This window comes from Macaca thibetana, chromosome 8, assembly GCF_024542745.1.
Source record: "Macaca thibetana thibetana isolate TM-01 chromosome 8, ASM2454274v1, whole genome shotgun sequence".
Classification (NCBI taxonomy): Eukaryota; Metazoa; Chordata; class Mammalia; order Primates; family Cercopithecidae; genus Macaca; species Macaca thibetana.
The window spans coordinates 113,886,816-113,909,247 of NC_065585.1; the positions used below are offsets into that span (position 1 = coordinate 113,886,816).

At 43.3% G+C, this 22,432-nt stretch overlaps 1 protein-coding gene and 1 pseudogene across 7 annotated transcripts in view; both read right to left on the reverse strand.

Moving 5' to 3' along the window:
* DCTN6 (dynactin subunit 6) overlaps positions 1 to 22,432 on the reverse strand; it is a 1,120,059-nt gene that overhangs the window by 544,253 nt on the left and 553,374 nt on the right. The window contains exon 1 of one of the 7 annotated variants that reach the window (XM_050802580.1): positions 15,305 to 15,308. The exons of the other annotated variants lie outside the window; for them this stretch is intronic. The gene's annotated coding sequence lies outside the window, so the exon portion shown is untranslated. Of the gene's footprint in view, positions 1 to 15,304; positions 15,309 to 22,432 lie in introns of those variants that run through there. 7 annotated transcript variants of the gene reach the window in all.
* LOC126961806 (60S ribosomal protein L17-like) lies at positions 16,212 to 16,765 on the reverse strand (annotated as a pseudogene).

The following is a 22,432-nucleotide window of genomic DNA, read 5'->3' on the forward strand; positions in this document are numbered from 1 at the left end:
ACTTCTCTGGGACTGGGAAGCTCTTGTGCTCTCTGAGAGCACAGCAGACGCTCTGTTCTGGCCATTGGACATCATGATGATCTGTTGTCCTCCCCAGGTAGACACACCCCAGATCAGCGCCTTCTTTTCTTCCTTGTCTCAGTACTTCTTATAGAGCCAGGATATCCTTAATGTTATGTGGGGTTTTTCTGAGGGGAGTGTGGGGAGGGTAGGTATTTTGTGCACTGAATAATTGTCTTCCCAACTGGATATTTTTTGGGGATTTTGACTGTGTCTTTTTGCTTCTTTTAACATGTTTCTTACTGGGTCTTGTCTCACTTATAAGGCAGAAATCCAGACCCCTGCAATGAGGAATGAGATCTGGTATTTCCAAAAGCCCTGGATGGTCTTATATGTGCTTCCATACAATTAGTTCAGCCATCCTTGTCTCTTATCACTGTTCTAGAACTCTCTACGCAGACCATGACATCTTCCTGGCATCACTGATACTTCCACTGGGCACTGCTATGCCCTCTTGTCACTCCCTTACCTGCTGCAGAAAATGACTATAGTCCTCCCTATATTTTCTTTCTTTTTCTGATGTGTATTTCCAATTTCCCCCCTCTGTTTCCCCTACTATTTATTTAGTCCCCAAGTGACTGGATATCTAGATAGGATTGTGACTGCACTAGAAAAGGACTAAACATCACCCAGAGCTGGACACACTGACCATGAAACACGGAGTCTTTCCTCCTGCAGGGAAGGGACAGACATTTTCATTTGTAGAAGGGCTAGTTGTATAAGGTAAGAGCATGTCGCTGCTGTTATCATTTAAAAGTTTAATTGTGGAAAGAAGGGTATGTATGGACATTAAATAATAAAAAAGGTGGAATATTGCTCATTCAACACCTATCTCAAGCTTCTGAGCTTGCCTTTCTGAGCTACAAGATAGAAAACTAAAACTAGATTTCCTAATTCTTCTTCCAGTTAGGGAGCTTCCTTGAGAAATGGTGTAGTAGAAGACCTGAAATTAAGATTCAATAGCATGGGAAGGCCTCAAACGGCCTAATCTCAAGTCCCCTGCCTAGTCTGCTGTGGCAGATAAGTTCCCCCTAACCAAACAGCCCTCCTTGTCATAGAGACCAGGTCCAGTGTCTGCTTATCCCTGAGCGGTGGGCTTTAGGCCCCTGTCAGCACATGGAAATATTCAAACAAGCCACATGCATCCTCTCATGGGAACCAGGCCTCATCTCACCCTCTTTTATTGCAAAGCCTGCCTCCTACAGACCATGTTTGTTCACTGTGCTCCCAAATAGAATCCCCAAATGGCCCTGTACGGTATGCACTGTCCTCCTCCCCTGGACAGTGAGTGTATATGACTAATAAACCGCTGTTTATTTCATCTATCCAGTGCTGGGTGTCATATGTTCGGCCATTCCTATAACCCTAGAGGGCTAGGGAAACTGTCCCTCACCAAGTGCCCGAAGAAGAAGTGATTGAAATACATGGCTCTACCAAATAGGTGCTCTTGCATGAGATTTTGGGACAGAAGTAAGAAGCATGGGAGTAGCAATGTGGAGAGCACAGAGAAAGAGGCATCTGTTCTTTCAGGGGAGCCACGGAGAAAATGGTAGTGTTCACCATGGAATACTATGCAGCCATGAAAAGGAAAGAGATCATGTCCTTGACAGGGACATGGATAAAGCCAGGAGTCATTAAACTCAGCAAACCAACACAGGAACAGAAAACCAAACACTGCATGTTCCTGCTGCTAAGTGGGAGCTGAATGAAGAGAACACATGAACACAGGGAGGAGAACAACACACACTGGGGCCTGTTGAGGGGTCAGAGGGAGAGCATCAGGAAGAATAGCTAATGGATGCTGGGCTTAATACCTAGGTGATGGACTGATCTGTGCAGCAAACCACCATGGCACATGTTTACCTACGTAACAAACCTCCACATCCTGCACATGTACTCCTGAACTTAAAATAATTGTTGAAGATAAAAAAGAAAATGTTGCTGTTCATTCCCTTAATAATATAATAATAAAAATTTGGTTGCAATGATAGGTGGCAACACTTATATTTCTAGTGGAACAGCCCTGCACTGTGCTGGGGCCTTTCTCTTGGCTCTGCGATATCTGGCTTCCCTTTTTCCTGGCTACGTAGAATCTTACACTGGTTCTCTGGCTCTTTAGAGGTTCCATAAGCTAAGTGATATATTTTCATAAACTGCTTTTTACTTAAACTACCTGAAGTGGATTCAGATGTCTGTAATTAAAAACTGGATGATACAAGTGGTGTGACAACACAGGGTTTTATTTTTCTCACAAAACACAAAGTCTGGAGGCAGACAGTTGTGGGATGGTGCAACTATCAGGCCCATGGTAGCATCACTTTGCCAGGTCCCATCCGTCTTTCTGTAAAGCATTTGTCCTCATGGTTGCAAAGGTGGTTGCTCCACCTTCAGTATCATGTATACATTCCAAGCCGGAAGAAGAAAGTGGCATGGGGAAAAAGCATAAATCTGTTGGCTTTTGCTGGGTAACAAACTACCTCCCAAAACCTGGTGGCTGAAAACAACAACCATTGTGTCAGATGAGTGGTTCTTCAGCTCTGCTAAGCTCAACTGGTCTCTGTGGGTCTCACTCACACATCTGCAGACATCTGGTGGGTTGGGTGTAGGTTGGATGATCTAGTATGAATCATTCATGTGTCTGGTGATTGACATCCTGTTGGCCAGAGAGACAGGAGTTTCCAGGACACATGTCCCTTATCATACAGCAGGCCAGCCCTGGTGTCTTCACATGGTAGTTTCAGGTTTCCAAGAACAACAAGAGAAGGGAATCTCCATCATGCAACCTGTTTTTGTTTGCATCTTGTTTGCTATTGTGCCACTGGCCAAAGCAATTCATAAGACCAAGCCCAGAGTCAAAGGGTGAAAAAATAAACTGCTTTTCCATGAGAGAAGTTGCAAAGTCAATTCCAAAAATATGACAAGGGTAAGAACTTGTGGCCATTCTTGCAATCTAACACAGAGAGGCACCAAATCAGGAGGGCAAAACTTTCCCAGAAATCCCTGCCAGTGGTCTAACTATTTCTCATTGATCAGAACTGCAGTTTGGTCTATCATCACCCTTGTCAGCAAGAGAGGCTGTGAATGCAGTGTTTGTTTGTTTGTTTGTTTGTTTTTTAAATCTGGGCTGCTTCTCCTTTTGGAACAAACTTGTAGTTCTGTGAGTAATCAGGGTGAGGGAATGGGAACTGGAATGAATTTTTTTTTTTTTTTTTGAGAGGGAGTTTCAGGTTTCACTCTTGTTGCCCAGGCTGAAGTGCAATAGCACAATCTCAGCTCACTGCAGCCTCCACCTCCTGGGTTCAAGCGATTCTCCTGCCTCAGCCTCCTGAGTACCTGAGATTACAGGCTCCCACCACCACGCCCGACTAATTTTTTGTATTTTTAGTACAGACGAGGTTTCGCCATGTAGGCCAGGCTGGTCTCGAACTCCTGACCTCAGATGATCCACATGCCTCGGCCTCCCAAAGTGCTGGGATTACAGGCGTGAGCCACCATGCCCAACCGGGAACTGGAGTGAATATTAGCAATGTCTGCCATGCATAACACGAGGAGCTACAGTGGAACCACCTCTGTGCAACTGCACTCTCATTCTGTTTCCTACAGAAGACAGGGTGTGGGACTGATGCCACAGTCTCCACCATTCAATGACAAAGGCTTTGTAACTGTGCAACTCTCTTTTGAGCTTTTCATGATTGATTTACCAGACCGACTCAGACATCGTAGTGGATCAAGCTTAGTGTCTCTGTCCCCTTAACACATAAAACACATGTCTCACTATTATCTCCTCCTCCCCTAAGTAACACGCACCACACACACAGCACGAATGCTAGACCGTGGTAGAAGAAGGAGCTGCCATTGCTGTGCAGTCCTTTTGGTGGCACAGGCCCTGGGGCTGATCATGGTTAGTCCAGCATGTCCTTATCAATCCTGCTGTTTCATAGTCATGAGACAAAAAGCGCAGACAACTAACAGCACACTGGCTCAGGCGCTCCTTATGATCTAGAGAATCTGTGTGCTTTTGGACAGGAGTCCAGCCTCCTTCTTTGTGTGCCCTTTTGAAAAATTGAAATGTTCTCGAAGTCTGGAGACAAACTTCTGAGTGAACTGCATCTGAACTTTTAAAATTCTTTTTTTCTTTTTCCCCTCTTGGTTAAATCTCAGTGGAGCCGGAGACGATCATCATTTTCATGAACACAAGCTAAAGGTTTCGTTGCCTGTTGAGCAAAGTAGCTGCTTCCTATTGCAAAAGAACCGATTCCTATTTGCATTGCGTTGGCGTTTTCATTAAAATTTCCATTATCCTCTTCCTTACAATGCAGTTATAGATGGAAATTGTCCTGACTGTGTTTCTCAAGCAAAATCGCTCCCGATTCAAAATATGAGAATGGAATAGAAGAGGGAGAGCCATGCTTCTCCAAATATAGATCATCTTGATAAGGAAAAGATATTTTTTTTGGTCCTGGTGTTCATAACCATTTTACATCAGTATTGTTAGCTTCATCAACCACACAGGGAAATAATGGCTTAAAATAGAGTCATGGTGGCAGATGTAGAGGTGGAAGTCCCTAAAGATGCTCTGATAATAATGGCAACTGTTTGTTAAGGGCCTCCTCTAAGCCAGACCCCACCCGAGAGCCCATAACTTATGCATCATACAGCCTGGGGAAACTCCGTACACTACCAACTGGCCTTTGATTTGTCTCATGGGGAAAGTGGGAGGACAGCCCTGTCACAGCATGGTGGTGCCAGTTCTGGCCCTGCCACGTGCTAGGTGACCTTAGCCAAGGAATTTATGCTCTCTAAACCTCAGTTTTCTTACCTGCAAACCAAAGCTACTCCATTGTTAATGATGCCTTCCCTATTCTCCTTTTTCAGAAGAGTAGCAATGGAGTGAATGCATTTGAAAGTGCTTTGTTGACTAGAAAGCTCTATCCCATCATAAGAAAGGTGGACTGCCAAAGGTCATAGAAAAAAAAAAAAAAAAAAAAGATTGGTGAATCAGCCACCTCCAGTACAACCAAGTCAAGTCATTCTCCTCAGAGGAGGGTGCCAAGCCTGTGCTCCCAGCTTCTACTGGGAAGGCATTAAGTCCTGTCTGAGTCCATTTTGTTGCATTGCTATAAAGAATTCACTGAGGCTGAATAATTATTATAAAGAAAAGACATTTATTGGGCTCATGGTTCTGCAGGCTGTACAAGAAGCATGGTACTAGCATCTGCCTCTGGTGAGGCCCTCAGGCTGCTTCCATTCATGGCAGAAGGTAAAGGGGGAGCAGGGATCACATGATGACAGAGGGAGAAAGAGAGGAAAAAGAAGCGGTGCCAGGCCCTTTACAACAGCAAGTTCTCAAGGGAACTGACAGAGCAAGAATTCACTCATTAAAGAGAGGAGGGGACGAAGCCATTCAGGAGGGCTCGATCCCCATAAGCCAAACACCTCCCACCAGGCCCCACCTCCAATAGGGGGGGTCACATTTCAACATGAGATTTGGAGGAGACAAACATACAAACCACATCAAAGCCCTTTGCTTTATGCAATGGTGGCTACCATAGCCACTATGTTTTAGTACTGACTGAGCCAAGCAAAGTCAATCATGCATTATTTCATATAATCCTTGAAACAAAACTGCTGTGATTAGATAGGTAAAGATATTGAGGCTCAGAAAAGTTAGGTAATAAAACGTCACGTATCACAACACTAGTAAGTAGTGGGGTTGGGTTTCTAGTGCATGCATGTCTGACCCCAAAGACTATGTTCTTAACCATCATCAGCTACTTTTACTGGGGAAGAATAAGAAACTCAACCCCTCGAAAGGTAAATATCTGTGGAGAAAGAAACTCAGAATTGCCGAGAGTCCAACTCAGCCTGACCCACCCAACTTATCTCCTCTCTACTTTCTCTCACTTTGGAAACAAAGTGTTTAAGGAACTTTTTCTTTCAAAATGACCTTCAATTAAGTTCTGTTTTTGCAAATGTTCACTGAGTGCTTGTTAGGTATTAGACATACATACATTTTGTGTGTGTATGTGTATAAATGTATTTAACCCTTATGACAATCTATGAGGAAGACACTTTTTTAAAATTTTACTTTAAGTTCTAGGATACACGTGCAGAACGTGCAAGTTTGTTACACAGGTATACATGTGCCATGGTGGTTTGCTGCACCTATCAACCCATCATCTAGGTTTTAAGCCCCACATGCATTAGGTATTTGTCCTAATGCTCTCTCTCTCCTTGCCCCCCACCCCCTCAACAGGCCCCAGTGTGTGATGTTCCCCCCCACCGTGTCCATTTGTTCTCATTATTCAACTCCCTCTTATAAGTGATACTATGCGAAGATACTATTATTGTTGCCTTTCTAAGGATGATAAAACTGAGGCTGAGGAAAGGTATGACACTTGTCTCAGGTGACAAGGCTATTAAGTGACAGAGACAGATTCCAACCCAGGCAGTCTGATTTCAGAGCCTGTGCTGCTACATTCTATGCACAGTAAAAATGTTTGAAAGAATACACACCAAATTATTAGCAGTTATCTCTGCAGATCTGGATTTGGATGGGAAATGAAGAAATGGAGGCTTTTACTTTATTTTGTCTTTACTTAAATACTCTGAATTTTTTTTTTTTTTTTTTTTTTTTTTTAAACTTTGAGACAGGGTCTTACTCTGTCATCCAGGCTACTGTGCAGTGGCATGATCATAGCTCACTGCGGCCTCAACCTCCCGGGCTTAGATGATCCTCCCACCTCAGTCTCCTGAGTAGCTGGGACTGTAGACATGCGCCACCATGCCCAGCTAATTTATTTTTGTATTTTTTGTAGAGACTGGTTTCATCATGTTGTCCAGGCTGGTGTCTAACTCCTGCACTCAAGCAATCTGCTCACCTCAGACTCCCAAAGTGCTGAGAATACAGCTGTGAACCACCGTACCTGGCCACTCTGGACATTTTTACAATGTGCAAATATTATTTGCAAATTAAAAAGTACATATATATTTAAATATCTTTTGCAATCTAATTTATAAATGAATTTAAAATTATTTATAGTGATGGGACTGAGATTTTCTAGGGGATTCCAGAAATGTAGAAATGATTGCAAAGGCGACATGGTTGTGATGAAGCTGGATTCAGTACTTATCAGGTATGTCTAGTGCCTCCTTTCCTTCCCCAGCCTTGATCCGGATGCGTGGCCAGCAGACAGGCAAGGGGCTCTATGGCTGCATTATGTGGATTTATATCCACTCTGAACCAGAGGGCAAATGGGAAAATGTAAATTTTGGCAGCTGCTTTTGTGGGTACTGACCTCAAGGGACTCATTCAGCTCCAGACCTCACCCTGGGAGTGATTTCCCACATCCGCTGTAATTTATTGACAAGAGTTGTTTCTCTTCCTGATACTGAAGGAATTGCCCAGCTCAGTTTTGAACAAAGCACTGCGAGGGTCAAAGCAACGCACTGAATCATCATTTCCTCACACCACCAGCCCTGCCCAGGGTCATGTTTTTCCCTCCATCCTTTCTCATTTTTGAAGATACTGGCAGTACATATCGTCTGCAGTCATTTTCCATTGTCCTTCTGCCAGACTGAAAGGCAGGATCTCCATTTCCCAGTCTTGACCCAGCCTGGCAGCCGCGACTTCAGGGCATTATTCTCTGCTGCCTCGTCACAGGCAAATCTTTCTAATATAAGCATTTCCCATATTACATGATGCTAACTTAGAAATGTGGAGATTTCAAATTGCCCTGTCCCAGATGTCATAAATTTAAAGACTGTACCTTTCCACGTTCTGGACAGACTAATGGAACCACAGTGTGTGTGTGTGTGTGTGTGTGTGTGTGTGTGTGTGTGTGTGTGTGTGTCTATATATATATATATATATATATATTTTTTTTTTTTTTTTTTTTTGGATACGGAGTCTTGCTCTGTCGCCCAGGCTGGAGTGCAGTGGCGTGATCTCTGCTCACTGCAAGCTCTGCCTCCCGGGTTCATGCCATTCTCCTGCCTCAGCCTCCCAAGTAGCTGGGACTACAGGCGCCCGCCACCATGACCAGCCAAATTTTTTGTATTTTTAGTAGAGATGGGATTTCACCATGTTAGCCAGAATGGTCTCGATCTCCTGACCTCATGATCCACCCACCTTAGCCTCCCAAAGTGCTGGGATTATAGGCGTGAGCCACCGCACCCAGCCGAAACCACAGCATATTATCATGAGTGTTTTCAGAGAATTTCAAGGTATGCTTAGGTATGGCTGTCTGTCCAGGTTAATGATTGTAAGCTCCTTCTTTTTCAGATGGGGACAAATAACACCCTTTAAACGTTTCTCTGAATGTCACTATGTGTTCTGTAAATGGTCCTGTTGTCTGATCAGTCAAAACCGTGTTATATCTCACCCAACGCTTGTGGAGGTTGTGATCATCCCAATGATGACTTTATTCATGGTAGTTACTGCTTCCTGGAGTCCTTCAAGGTGCCAGGCACTGCTCTCAGCACCTCCATCAGTGATCTGCCAATCCCCACAACTTTGCAAGCTTCCATGGGTTATCATTCCATTTCACAAATGAAAAGGAGGCTCTGAGAAGTTAAGGTCTCCCAAATAATATATCACATAATTCATAGAAGGACCAGCTGGGAGTTTTTCTTCACACTGTAAAGGTTCAGGATCAATCACTTAAAGGAACAGACTATTCTCAAGTTCTCTTAGAATCCGAGTTCTTCCACCATTTGGCCTCTCCCTGGCCCCCTTCTTGGTGTGGGACACTTCAGCATGCCCTGCAAGCCTCCCTGGCTGTGCTCACACTATTCTTTCTGTATGGAATTACCTTCTTCTCTCCTTCTGCCCAGGAGATCATAGCCACCTTTAAGACTCAGCTCTACCACATCATCTAAGACACCATTACTCTCTCCCCCACCTACCCTACCCAGTACACCCTATAAAGTTGACCATATTGTTATTTTGTCCTGATACTCACTACACAAAGATTTATTACAAAACCTATGACACTTCATTGTTGGCATTTCTTTTTCTTTTTTTTTTTTGAGACAGAGTCTCACTCTGTCGCCCAAATTGGAATGCAGTGGCGCAATCTCGGCTCACTGCAACCTCTGCCTCTTGATTCTCCTCAAGCGATTCTCCTGCCTCAGCCTCCCGAGTAGCTGGGACTACAGGTGTGTGCCATCACACCTGGCTAATTTTTTGTATTTCTGGTAGAGACAGGCTTTCAATGTATTAGCCAGGATGGCCTCGATCTCCTGACCTCATGATCCACCTACCTCAGCCTCCCAAAGTGTGGGATTATAGGCGTGAGCCACCGTGCCTGGCCGGCATTTCTTTTTGTGCCTCTCTTTAGTACTAAATTGTGGAGACTTTCAAGGCTTGGCTTATCTTCATCTTCCAATTCCCACAGCCTACACCAGTGTCTGGAAATCGGTGACCAACAAATACAGTTGTCCCTCAGTATCCATGCGAGATTGTTTCCAGGAAGCTCCTCCCACACCAAAATCCATAGATGCTCAATCCCTGATATGAAATGGCATGGTATTTGGGTATAATCTATGCATATTCTACCATATACTTTATTTATTTATTTATTTAGAGACAGAGTCTCACTCTGTCACTCAGGCTGGAGTGCAATGGCGCGATCTCGGTTCCCTGCAATCTCTGCCTCCCAGGTTCAAGCGATTCTCCCACCTCAGCCTCCCTAGTAGGTGGGATCATAGGCACCTGCCACCATGCCCAGCTAATTTTTGTATTTTTGTAGAGACAGGGTTTCATCATGTTGGCCAGGCTGGTCTTGAACTCCTGACCTTAGGTGATCTGCTCACCTCAGCCTCCAAAGTGCTGGGATTACAAGCATGAGCCATGATGCCTGGCCATCCCATATACTTTAAATCATCTTTACATTACTTATAATACCTAATGTAATGTCAATGCTATGTAAAACATTTTTATACTGTATGGTTTTTTATTAGTATTATTTTTATCATTGTATTGTTATTGGGTTTCCACCCAATGTGTTCAATTTGAGATTGGTTGAACATGTGGAAATGAAGGACCAGCTGTATTTGCATGAATGCATGAATGGGTGGATGGATGCATGTTGCATGAATGGGTGGATGGATGGAGGGAGGGATAAGTGGAAGGATACCTCCTAGAATGTAAAGGAATCAACATAAACACAGTCAACAATGTTGCTCACAGAAAATACGTTGTATTTTTCTTATTCTTTGAGAATATTTAATCCTGCTGTAGAAGACAAGAAACAAATGGATAAAATTCACAAGAAACATGAGACATAGGTAATGAATAAGCAAATAGCATATGAGGCATAGAATTCATAAACTATGCTAGTGATGCATAAGTCAGTAAGCGGTGAGACAGGTGAGACGTAGAGTTAGCAAAAAGGCATGTATTGCTGAACATAGGGAGAAAGGACCAAGAGGCGACATGTATTCATGAGTCGCCAAATAGACAGGAAGAATGTGACACTAAATATTCATGAACTCTTAAATTGGCCACCCCCTAGGGATGTCTCTCCTGCGTCACATGTTCTCTGACCAAGAAATGTAAATCTGCTGCTCATCAGGCTGATTGATTGACAAACTAGAGCTGTTGATCATGGGACTTGCCTCTGTGTCCCTCTGATAGAGCTACCTTGTGTGGGCTGCAGTCACCTTCTATTTACTGAATTCTCTTGCTTGAACCTCACATCTCATCTGGGTAACCCACCATCAATGGGGAAGGCTGATGTAGCAGGGAGACAGACAGAATTGTGAGCGTCATGTAACTGAGGACCAGGTAGTGCCATTCCTCCATCTGACCTATACCCTCTGGTTAAGTGTGTTACCCTATTTCTTCTGTCTCCTCTTGATTCTTGCTGTATGTTTTAAGTGCACTGAATAAACTATATATACTTCAAGCACATTAGTTTGATCTGAGCCCCTCTGTTCCATGACCTCTGGCATAACTTGCTGAGTCATGTATGTGGAGGCTATAATGCATCAAGGAAATTTCCCAAGGCAAATATATTTCCTAGAAACACCATATTTATTCACTAGAGCTTCCTTCTTTGGTAAGCCATATTTGCTATAGCTACTGTCTAATTACTACAAGAAAAAAGAAAATTCAAGGTACTAGAAATCTCTGTATCCAGAGCTCAAAGCAGAAATATTGAGATTATAGATAAAATAAACACTCAGGCTGGAGTTGTGGCCCTATTTTGTATGCAAAACCTTTATGACACATCTTAAAGGAAAATTGCGTGGCTAAAATGGTTTATGATTAAGTGACACAACTGTGAGAGACTCTGAGTTTTTTCTCCGAGAATGAATAATTAATTTTATCTTTTTTCTCAATGTCAGGGCAATACAAGCTCCCACTAACATGCCCTTGTAGAATTCTGCAATCGTACCCTATATAGGCAGCTGGAATTCCTGGGCATGTGGACCAGTAAAGAGCTGATATCTTACCAAGTGGGATATTGGATGTCTGAGTTGGTTCTTCATGTGTGAGGTTATTTCAGACTTTCATCCTTTTTTTAATTTTAATTTTAATTAATTAATTTATTTTTGAGATGAAGTCTCGCTCTGTCGCCCAGGCTGGAGTGCAATGGCATGATCTCAGCTTACTGCGACCTTCGCCCCCCAGGTTCAAGCGATTCTCCCACTTCAGCCTCCTGAGTAGCTAGGATTACAGGCGTGCCACCTCACCTGGCTAATTTTTTGTAGTTTTAGTAGAGATGGCGTTTCACCATGTTGGCCAGGCTGGTCTCGAACTCCTGACCTCAAGTCATCTGGCTGCCTTGGCTTCCCAAAGTGCTGGGATTACAGGTGTGAGCCACTGTGGCTGGCCCAGACTTTCATTCTTGTTCATTGGCCATCAATAATATTGTAAGTCCCGTTTATTGCTGCCGGTTTCACATAGCTCAAATCCATACATGAAAATCCTCTTTCTTCTGAGTCACATTTAAATTTTATTCCTATTGAACTCTAGGACTTTTCCTTTCTTTGGACAAGATCTATGCTAAATCAATGTGTAGAGCCAATGGTTCTTTTCCCTAATTCTATCAAGCGGTCCCTTTAAAATGAATTTGTTTGAGCATCACATTGTAACTGAGCTTGTGAAAGTTTAAATGCTCCTCATAACAAGATCTGCTGGTTCACTAACTGCGAAAACAAACAGAAGAAAAGAATAAGAGAAAATTGAAAAGTCTCCATTTGATCTCCTATATTGAATTTACTTCCCATCTTCTAACAATGGAATGATATTCAATCTCCACTAGAACAGCACTTTGACATCTATGACTTGGAGGATGTGTAATGCTAGGAAAATAGCCTTATAGGGCCGTAGGGACCACTGATGTATCTGTGATCCTATAAAGCTGCCTGTGGGCAATGCATAACAGAGTCAGGGCTCAGTTTTATATAAGTTGGTGAAAATAAATAGCATATGCTGTTACTTGGGACTTTTTATTCTCAGATCTCCATGGATCTGGAATACTAAGACTACACAAAGTTATCATTTGGCCTCATGGTTGTCTATTTACAACACAATTAAAATGCCTGCAGCTGGGAAGAAGGCCTGCACACTGGAGCTCCTTGTGGTCAGCTGCTGTTGTAATGGGACTCCCCAGGGAGCTGGCTCCCCCACAGACCAGAAGAAGAAGGTTTGAAATAAAGGGAGCGGCGCTTCCACTCATCCTGCACCAGAATCTGAGCTCTCACTTGCTTGTGCTCACCAGGAGTGTGGCACCCAAACCGAAGATCAGACCCTCTGGCTTCCCAAGATGGAACCCAGTACCTGACCCCAAGCACTACAGGAACCTTTGTATGAAAATGGAAGTGGTGACTACCTGGTGACCTCCCTACCCACCACCTCCCCTCCCCAGAATCTGTCCAATCACACCTCCCAAGCTAGAATTATCTTCGAGGAGTCTTTCACTCTAACAAATCAGTCTTAAAATTGAAATATGCCAGTAGAGGCAGCTCCTCATCTTTCCATCGCATTAAAATGCAAATGACTGACATCAAATGCTTTCCTGACAGCTGGTTTTGCTGGGGCACACTCTGGGCTGTGTGAGGGAAGGAAAACACAGAAATGGAAGCGGAGGTCTTAAACAGAGGTTTTAAACATTGAATCTTGTTCTCTTTGTTCAGAAATTATTTGGGCTGTGAGGGCAGTGCTGGGAGAACGAGGAGTCCACTGGTTACATGTTCTTCCTTCTGTCAAGTGCTCTACTTAGGCTGTCAATTTTATAGCCTCCGTTTCAACCTCTGCTATCCTTTGCCTTCCCAGAGAGGTCACTTGTGAATGACCAGCTCTAATGTGCACAACCTGACATGTTTTCCCCTTGGATGGCACCTTCCTCCCTCACTGTTTTCTTTCTTCTTCTGGGATATCACTTGTTTGGGGGATTTATGATAGAAATTTTTACTTTGTTTATACAGGAATGCCACGACTTCTTGGGAAGTGAGTTAGGCCCCTGTCATCCCTGTTCTAACAGTGTAGGGACAGAAATAAATGAGGGAGGGTGACTCCCCCACCTGCTGTTCCAAGCAGGGTAGAGGACTCTGTGGTATTCTCTGAGCTGAGCCTGTAGTTGCACTTCTCATGTGCAGGAAAGGTCAGTGAAGTGGACACCAGCTTTCTGCCAGTTTGTTCTGAGAATGGTGGTTTCATAACCGATTGCAGGAAGCTGAAGAAATCAGCCTCTGCTGGGGCTGGCACCAGAAGCATCGGTTCCCCAGATCTTCATGTATTTTCCCCTACTTTGTGCCATTCTCTCTCTCCTTCTGGGGCATTTCTTCCTCCCCCTTCTCACGTAAGTGTTGCCCTACCTTCTCTTGTCAAATCATGCTCACAGAATATGACCTTAAACATGCTTTTGGAAAATTATAAATCACTGGAAAGAGCTTTGGCTCTCCCCTTTCCCAGGGTATTACACTTTAACAAGGATCAAAGTCTTAAATTAAAAGAATTAGTCTCTCATTGGGGGTTTTAAGCCACCAATATAAGAGAAAAATATTAAAGGAGAGGTACCATCAGGCCTCCCAATATCCTTGAAATTATATACTTAGAAGATGACTTGAAAAGGTAGAATTGAAGTCATGAATGGTTCTTCATCATGCCCTCTCTCTGCTGTGATGTTTCTAACATAGAACCACTTATATCCTTCACTCTAAAGAATTCATCTAATCCAATCTCCAAGATAGTGTCTGAGGCCCTACTGGGACATTCCTGAGTTGTGTTCAATCAATAGTTCAAAAATCAGAGAATTCACTGTCTTCCCAGGCAAGCCAACTCATTGACAGACATTCCCAAATATTAGTAAGTTCTCCTGTTCCATTTACTCACTGGTCTTTAGCTCATTCTTAAAGTTTTGTGGGTTACATCTACACTCTCTTGCATATGATAGTCTTTCAAAGAGCTGAAGACAACGGTCGCATCCTCAATGCCTGGTTTATTCTTCTACAAATTGAGAGTTACTCTGGCAGAGTGAATTGAGCAAAAAATCCATAGGAGGGATACACCCCTGTGGATGTGATGGCTTTAAAATGTAGCCATCAATTAGATATATTGTTATCCTGAGATAGTGATATGGCTTGGCTCTGTGTACAAATACCATGCTGAATTATGATCTTCAGTGTTGGAGGAGGGGCCTGGTGGGAGGTGATTGGATCATGGGGGCAGATTTCCCCCTTACTGTTCTTCTGATAATGAATGAGTTCTCACAAGATCTAGTTGTTTAAAGTGTGTAGCACTTCCCCCTTCTCTCTCTCTCTCTCTCTCTCTCTGTCTGTCTCTGTCTCTCCTGCTCTGCCATGGTAAGAAATGCTTGCTTCCCCTTTGCCTTCTTCCATGATTGTAAGTTTCCTGAGGCCTCCCAGCCATGCTTCCTATACAGCCTGCAGAACTATGAGTCAATTAAATCTCTTTCTCTATAAATTACCCAGTATTAGGTAGTTCTTTATAGCAGTGTGAGAATGGACTAATATAGATAGAGTCTATTGTTTCCCTCTTTGAAGCTGAATGGCTTAGGACTGCTTTGGCCAACAGAATATGGTGAAGTGAAGCCATATACCTGTTACCTTGTTTGCTCGGAGCTGCAAGCTGCCATATGAGAAATCCAACTATCCTGGGCTGTCATTCTGTAAGAAAGCCCAAGCTTCAGAAAGAGGCTCCAGTAGGCAGTACCAGCTGAGCCCAGTCTTCGGCTCATCCCAGCCAAGGCACTTGAAATGCAAGTAAGGAAGTCCCCAGATGATTCTAGCCCTTGGATATCTGAGTTACCTCCAGCCATTCTAGTCCTACCATATGAAACTCTAGATATTATAAAGACAAATCATCCCTGTTGTGCCTTGCTCAAATTCCTGAGTCACAGAATCCATGAATGTAACAAAATGATTGTCATTTTACACCATTAAGTTTGGGATTGGATTATTACACAGCAAGAGATTACTGGAACAGAGATCAACTACTAAATCACCTTGGCCATGACCACTTCCGCCCAAGAGTGACATTAACACTAAATTCCCTCATTCTTTCAACTTGGTTATTAAGTTTATTAATCTTACATTTAAATGACAACTTCCTCCAGAGTACCAAAGAAAGGCAGAGATGTCATAAACTGCAGAAAGTACTCACAGAAACAGATAATGCATCAAAAACAGCGCCAAGAGAATTCAAGTCTCTAAATGTTGTGTCTTACTCCTTGCTGCTTTATGTTACACTCCTGATGCAAAATCTTCATTTGAGCTTATTTATTCAGGTAATAAAGACTTCCAAATCTTCAGTCCATCATCCAGTATTAGTTATGCCACTTTTTTTTTTTTTTTTTTTTTTTGAAACGGAGTCTCACTCTGTCACCCAGGCTAGAGTGCAGTGGTGCCATCTTGGCTCACTGCTACTTCCGCCTCCTGGGTTCAAGCAATTCTCCTGCCTCAGCCTCCTGAGTAGCTGGGATTACAGGTGCATGCCACCATGTGCAGTTCATTTTTATATTTTTAGTAGAGACAGGGTTTCACCATGTTGGTCAGGCTGGTCTCGAAGTCCTGATCTCATGATCCACTCGCCTCGGCCTCCCAAAGTGCTGGGATTACAGGCATGAGCCACCGCGCTTGGCCTTTTTAAACTTTTAATTGCATTTATTTTAATGCTGAATTTACTCTCCTGCCATAAGTTTTGGTTTCTTCAGTTTCTTCTGGGATATCTTTTCCTTCTGGGCAACTTCCTCTTCTGGTTTAGGAACAATCTGTTCCTTTTCAGTAAGAATCATCTCAATGTGGCAGGGAGAGCTCATGTATGGGTTAATCCGACCATAAGCTCTGTAGGTCCAACGGTGCATCTTAGGTGCTTTGTTCACTAGGATATGCTCAATGACCAGAGAATCTACATCTAAACCCTTAAGTTCAGCATTACTCTCTGCATTTTTAAGAATGTGCAGCAAAAATTCAGCACTTTTTTGGGCCACCGACCTTGTGTCCCACCCCACTGCTTGGCCTGGGCATGCCTGCCAACTCCACCATTATAACTTCGAAATGGTAAGCACTGTTTCTGTAAAGTGACATCATTCAGATACTTCGTGGTTTTTCGTAGATGCATACCCTTGATGGTCTGGGCAGTTTCACGAATGTTCTTGAAGAGAACACGAAGATTTGAACCTCTTGATTTGCATCATTTTGTGGGGTTGTCAGGGTCAAGTGAATAGTGAACCATTTTCACAGATTACCTCAGGCTGCTTAGGGAAATAGCTAATTATTTAATAGCTAATTATCTTTAGCCTTGCATCTTCAGACAGAGAGAATCCAACTTGGATGCAAAACCTGGGTATGTCCTTCAGTCTTCTGTGCTCTCAAACCCAATGATGATGATATCTGCCTTGCAAGACTGTGGTAAGGATGAGAAATCAAGTAAGAAAACTGCACCAAGTGCTCACTACTGCTCTCTGCAAGTTTAATCAACAAATCCCCAACCAACATTCAGTCTTCTTCCGAGCTCTTGAAAGAAGTTCTGGATGGGTCAGGGCACAGGACAGGCCCACTACTGGTGACCACCTCTGAGCCACTTATCAACTCATCAAATTTAATAACTGAACTGGCTTCAAATATAAGCTACACAGAAGCAAAGATCTTAGTCTGTTTTGTTTACTGAAATCTCACATACCTAGAACAGTGCTTGGCACATAGTAAGTACTCAATAAGGATTTGTTAAGTTCATTAGTGTGATTCTGTGAGTGGCTCTGTCCTCACCCCCATGTTCTGGAGCCCTAATCATATACATGAGAAATCCATGCTGTCCATGCCGTGCTGTCTTCTGGCCCAAAGCTGGTCCTGCCTCCCTCAGCCTCTCAGCTCACGGAGGTAAAGAGTGCAGATGGTCACACCAGCAGGAAACTGACAACTCCCTCTACTCTACCCATTTTCCACTTCCTAATTACCAAGATGCTTAAACTATAACATGAATAGCCACATTAAGGCCATTTGTTATATGTAAAGCAGGGGCATAGCACATTGATAATTAAGGCCTCCCTCTGTGACAACCTACACGCTGGAGGTGTAATTACATGTAAGTACCCCTTTGTTTGCTAACCTTTATCACTGGGCTTAAACATACATTCAGCTAGTTATTAGTGAAATTCTATAGTGTCCTAAGGAACTGTTGTTTTAATAAATAGAGTAGGAGTTTTCCAGCCTGTATTATGTTTTCTCTGCTGATCCAGGGCAGTGATTCCATGATGTATTTTTTTTTTTTTTTTTTTTTTTTTTTGAGACAGAGTCTCGCTCTGTTGCCCAGGCTGGAGTGCAGTGGCGTGAACTCAGCTCACTGCAAGCTCCACCTCCTGGGTTCACGTCATTCTCCTGCCTCAGCCTCTGAGTAACTGGGACTACAGGCGCCCGCCACCACGCCCGGCTAATTTTTTGTACTTTTAGTAGAGATGGGGTTTCACCGTGTGAGCCAGGATGGTCTCCATCTCCTGGCCTCGTGATCCACCTGTCTCGGCCTCCCAAAGTGCTGAGATTACAGGCGTGAGCCACTGCGTCCGGCCTCTGTGATGTAATTTTTTTGGTGTCTGCATATTCTCCATTTTCATTATGGAAAACTCAAATCTTGGACACTCTTAGGACTGGAAAAACAGCCTCTTGACATTCTTTTCTTGTTCACATTGGCCATAGAAGAGATTTTTCCCTCTTCTAAGGTTCGCTGCTCAGAGGGTCTCTACTCCCTGCAAAATAAGAAAATCCCACAGATTCCAGTTATCTTCACATTTGGTTCCAGGGAAGCAAGAACTTACAAGCAAGCCAACAACATTCACTTATTATGGCTTTGCTGTCCATAGCCCTGAGCTAGGGCTATAGTGAAATAGTATGTTTTTGAGTTGAACCAGCATTGTATACAAGCATATTTAAACATGTAGATCTCCATTGTATTCAAACAAGACATAAAAGCAAAGATGGTGGTAGAATGGAGTGTTTAATCCCTTCATGCCTTATCCTGGCTTCTGATGGTGTATAAAAGAGTCAGTGAATCCCAGAAAGGAGTAGAGACCTCCCCTGTCCTCTTCTGAGACTGACTTTACTTGCTTTCTCTTCCCAGATCCTAAAGCAGCAGCTCCAGAGTGTCCCTGTAAGAGGGACTTCACAGTGGCTGTCAGGAGGCTGAAGTGCTTTAAGCTGCTGTTGCACAGCTAGCACATAGGGTGTACTTGACCCATCGGTTTGGGTTGAATTGGGGCAGAGAAACAAAAGAGAATATGAAGGAATTAAAGGGGCTAAGACCACCTCTTAGAACAACTACTTCAGATCTCCTGCTGGCTGAGGGATAATGGGTCAAGTCACCCATCCTCAGGGACCTCTATTCTCAGTGCGTTGCACTCAGTGAGGCTCAATCCACACGTGGGGAAGAAACAACAGCTCCTATGGGTAAAGAGGTACCATTTCTCCTGTCCACCATGCAGCAATTTCAGAGATGTGGGTGCAGATGACCTCTGCGCTTCCCAAAACTCTGTTGCTTTGACAGCCATAGGGAAGAAAAGGTGATTTTAGACACAACATACCATGTTATTGGCCAAAAGGAAGGCCAGGAGAGACGTGATTTAGAGAATTGCGTTCCACAGGCACTGGAGCAGAGAAATATCTTAGTTCTGGAACCATAAGATGAAAAAGATGCACAGAGGAACTCATGGCCTCCAGGAAATGCCATCAGACATTTCTCCAATGCTGAACCCCGAGTTCAATGTGTTCTTCGAATAACTGGGTATTCCTGAATATTGTACACGTTTAGCCAAACCCGCAGGAGGCTGAGAAGTTCTCTAACATCTGCCTCATGAAAATCAGAGTAGTGGCCTGGAAAGATGGAGTTGGGGGCTGCTTGCTGGCCCCAGGATTGGTTTCTTCCCACCAGCTCACCTTCCATCATCCCTCTCCAAGGCTATTTTCCAAACTCTTAATTCCTTTAAATGTTTCCACTGCACTCCAGCTCTGCAAGAAGCCTTCCTTAATCACTGTACTTGCTATGCCTCTGGCTTTCCCTATATTTGTATCTTTTCTTCCTAGAGACAAACTGTGCACTGATTCTAAGAGGAATTTTGTTGAGAGTGAATTATGCGCTCAGAAATTAATCACTTGCAAGGAGTGGGGTTGAAGGGATGCCTTAATATATGGCAGGCTCTATACTAGAAACTTTATATGAATCATTCCCCTTGAGCCTCCCTACAATCCTGCGTAATAACTGGTATCTTTTACACATATCAGAAAACTGAGGATCCTAAAAATAACTTCTGTCATGCAGATAACAAAAGTTTGTTGCGTGTCTTATATGTGCCAGGCAAACTGCTAGGTCCTAGAGAGGCAACTTTGAAGAAGACCGATATAGACTCAATCCTCCAAAGTGTAGGGACTAGCAGAGATGCAGACAAGTAAACGGAATAGTCCATTCTACAGGAAATAAGAGTGTGTGGTCAGGAGAGAGATCTATGGTAAAGGGACACATGAAGGAGCCTCTAATTCATTAGGGAAAGAGATTGCTAAACTGAGAAGGAGGACAGGGGTTCCAGGGACACCAAGGGGAAAGAGTGGAAAAGTCAAAAGAGGAAAGGGGAAAGGAAAGAAAGAGCTTTCCAGGCAAAAGAAGCCTCATGTGCAAAGATCTGCAAGCTTGAAGGCAATGAAAGGACAATGTGGCTCAGCTACACCTGCTTCTAGAAAACTCCAAAATTAGCTCACAGGATACAAAAGCTGGGACAAGAAGGCACAAATCAAAGAGAGAAACTTAAGAAAAAATAAAAACAGGGATGGAGGTTTCAAATGGAGCCAGGAATGAGACTTTAAAACTGCATACCATCATGGTATGTATGCTTGTTAGCAGAGAGCCACCAATTTGACTCTGAGCTTTCTAGAAACCAATCCTGGGAGGAAAAGCTGGTGGTTTCTCTAGACAAGACTTCCTTAGGGAAATAGCAACCATTGGTCCAGAGAGGCCTACAGGGCCTTACTAAGCAAGCTAGGATACTCTCCACCGGGAAAGCATCCTGACAGCATCCACATGATGGGATGTCCTGGCCGTCACCCCAAAGCACGTTTCATAACAACAGTTGAAGTAGGGGCCCTGCAACATTATCCAGGGGTCTCACTCTGGATCCACAAACGTCGATTCCAGGGAAGATCCTAAAACAGCAAAAAAACAGAAGAATAATTTATCCTTCAAATAAGTGTCCCTGGGATAGCCTCTTTCTGCCAAGTTTAGAGCATATTAGTTAGAAGTAAGTTACAAACTATTTCCTTACAAATACTTGGAATTCAGCTCTTCTATGCTGCCAGTTCACTGTAGACCTTATCATACTATCAAGCTGACAGTAGAGTATGCCTCAGTGAGAAAGCATCTCCTATCTCTCATCTCCCTCCTCTCATCTCTCCTCTCTTCGTTCAAGACCTACCCCAATGCCATCCTCTCTACAGACGCTTTGTACTTTTCCAAAACCAGAATTACTTCTCCATGCTTCAGTCTCTCAGAGTGTGTTACCCTTTTAAAGACACGTAGCACATTCAGTTTGGTGCCATGTATCTGCAGATCTTTCCTCCCCTAATGTGCCCATCACAATGCCATCCTCATCACCAAACTCAATAAAACCTGATCCAATGAAAGCAACATTCTCCAAATACGACACTGAAAAGTCCTCATTCTTCAAATCACTACCTTTTTTTGGTGGGGGGCTCACTCTGTCATCCAGGCTGGAGTTCAGTGGTGCAATCATGGCTACTGTAACCTCAAACTCCTGGGCTCAAGTAATCCTCCTGCCTCGGCCTCCCAAAGTGCTGGGATGACAGGTGTGAGCCACTGCACCCAGCCAATCACTACCCTTGTAGCAAGCATGTGGATTCATTCATTCATTCATTCAGAAGATGTACTCAGTGGTCTGTGATTTTTTGTGTACAATGGTTTGTCTGGCATGTTGAGCTTCCTTAGTCTGCGTGAGACCTTTTGTAACCTCCCCATCTACAATGGGAGGTCATGGGTAAGGGTCATATCCTTTGAGGAAACGTAAGAGCAGATGGGATGAGGAACTGGAAAAAAATGTAATGCAGGAAACAGCCTTGACCTCTAACCCTGACACACAGAATGAGTGGATTAGAGATCCTTATAGGCAACTGGGCCTGATGTTGTCATAAAATACAAAGACTAACATTCATTGGACCCTTGATAGGTAATAGAAATTGTGCTAGGCTTCTTAAAACATTTTAGTAGTCAAGAGTTATATCATTCAACCATGACAATAACTTATGCATTATTGTGAGAATTTATAGATATAGGGCACTAAGTAGTTAGTAAAATACTAGAGGTATCATCGTTAGTAATTTGCAGAACAAGAATTTGACCTCAAATGCATTTGACTTCAAAGCTTAGTTGGGAGACTCAAGATATGTCACTTCACTCCTTAGTCACGTAAGCCTCGGTTTCATCATCTAAAAAGACAAAATAGTATTTGAAGGATTCTTTTGAAGACAAAATGAGGAAATACACACAAAGCATTTAGTACAGTACCAGGCAAAAAGTAGGTACAAAATGAAATTTTCTTATGGATATTAGGAAGCTCTGCTATCTAATTTCAAAAAGGAAATTCGTATGCATTCAAAGTGAGCTGTTTTAGCCAGAAATGAATGCAGATTCACCAATATCTTAGAGGGTATATTAGTTTGCTAGGGCTGTCATAACAAAGTACCACAGACTCAGTGGCTTAAACAAAATACATTTATTTTCTCACAATTCTGGAGGCTAGAAGTCCAAAATCATGGTGTTGGCAGGGCTAATTTCTTCTGAGGCCTCTCTCCTTGGCTTGTAGATGGCCACCTTCTCCTGTGTCTTCACGTGGCCTTCCCTTTGTGCTGT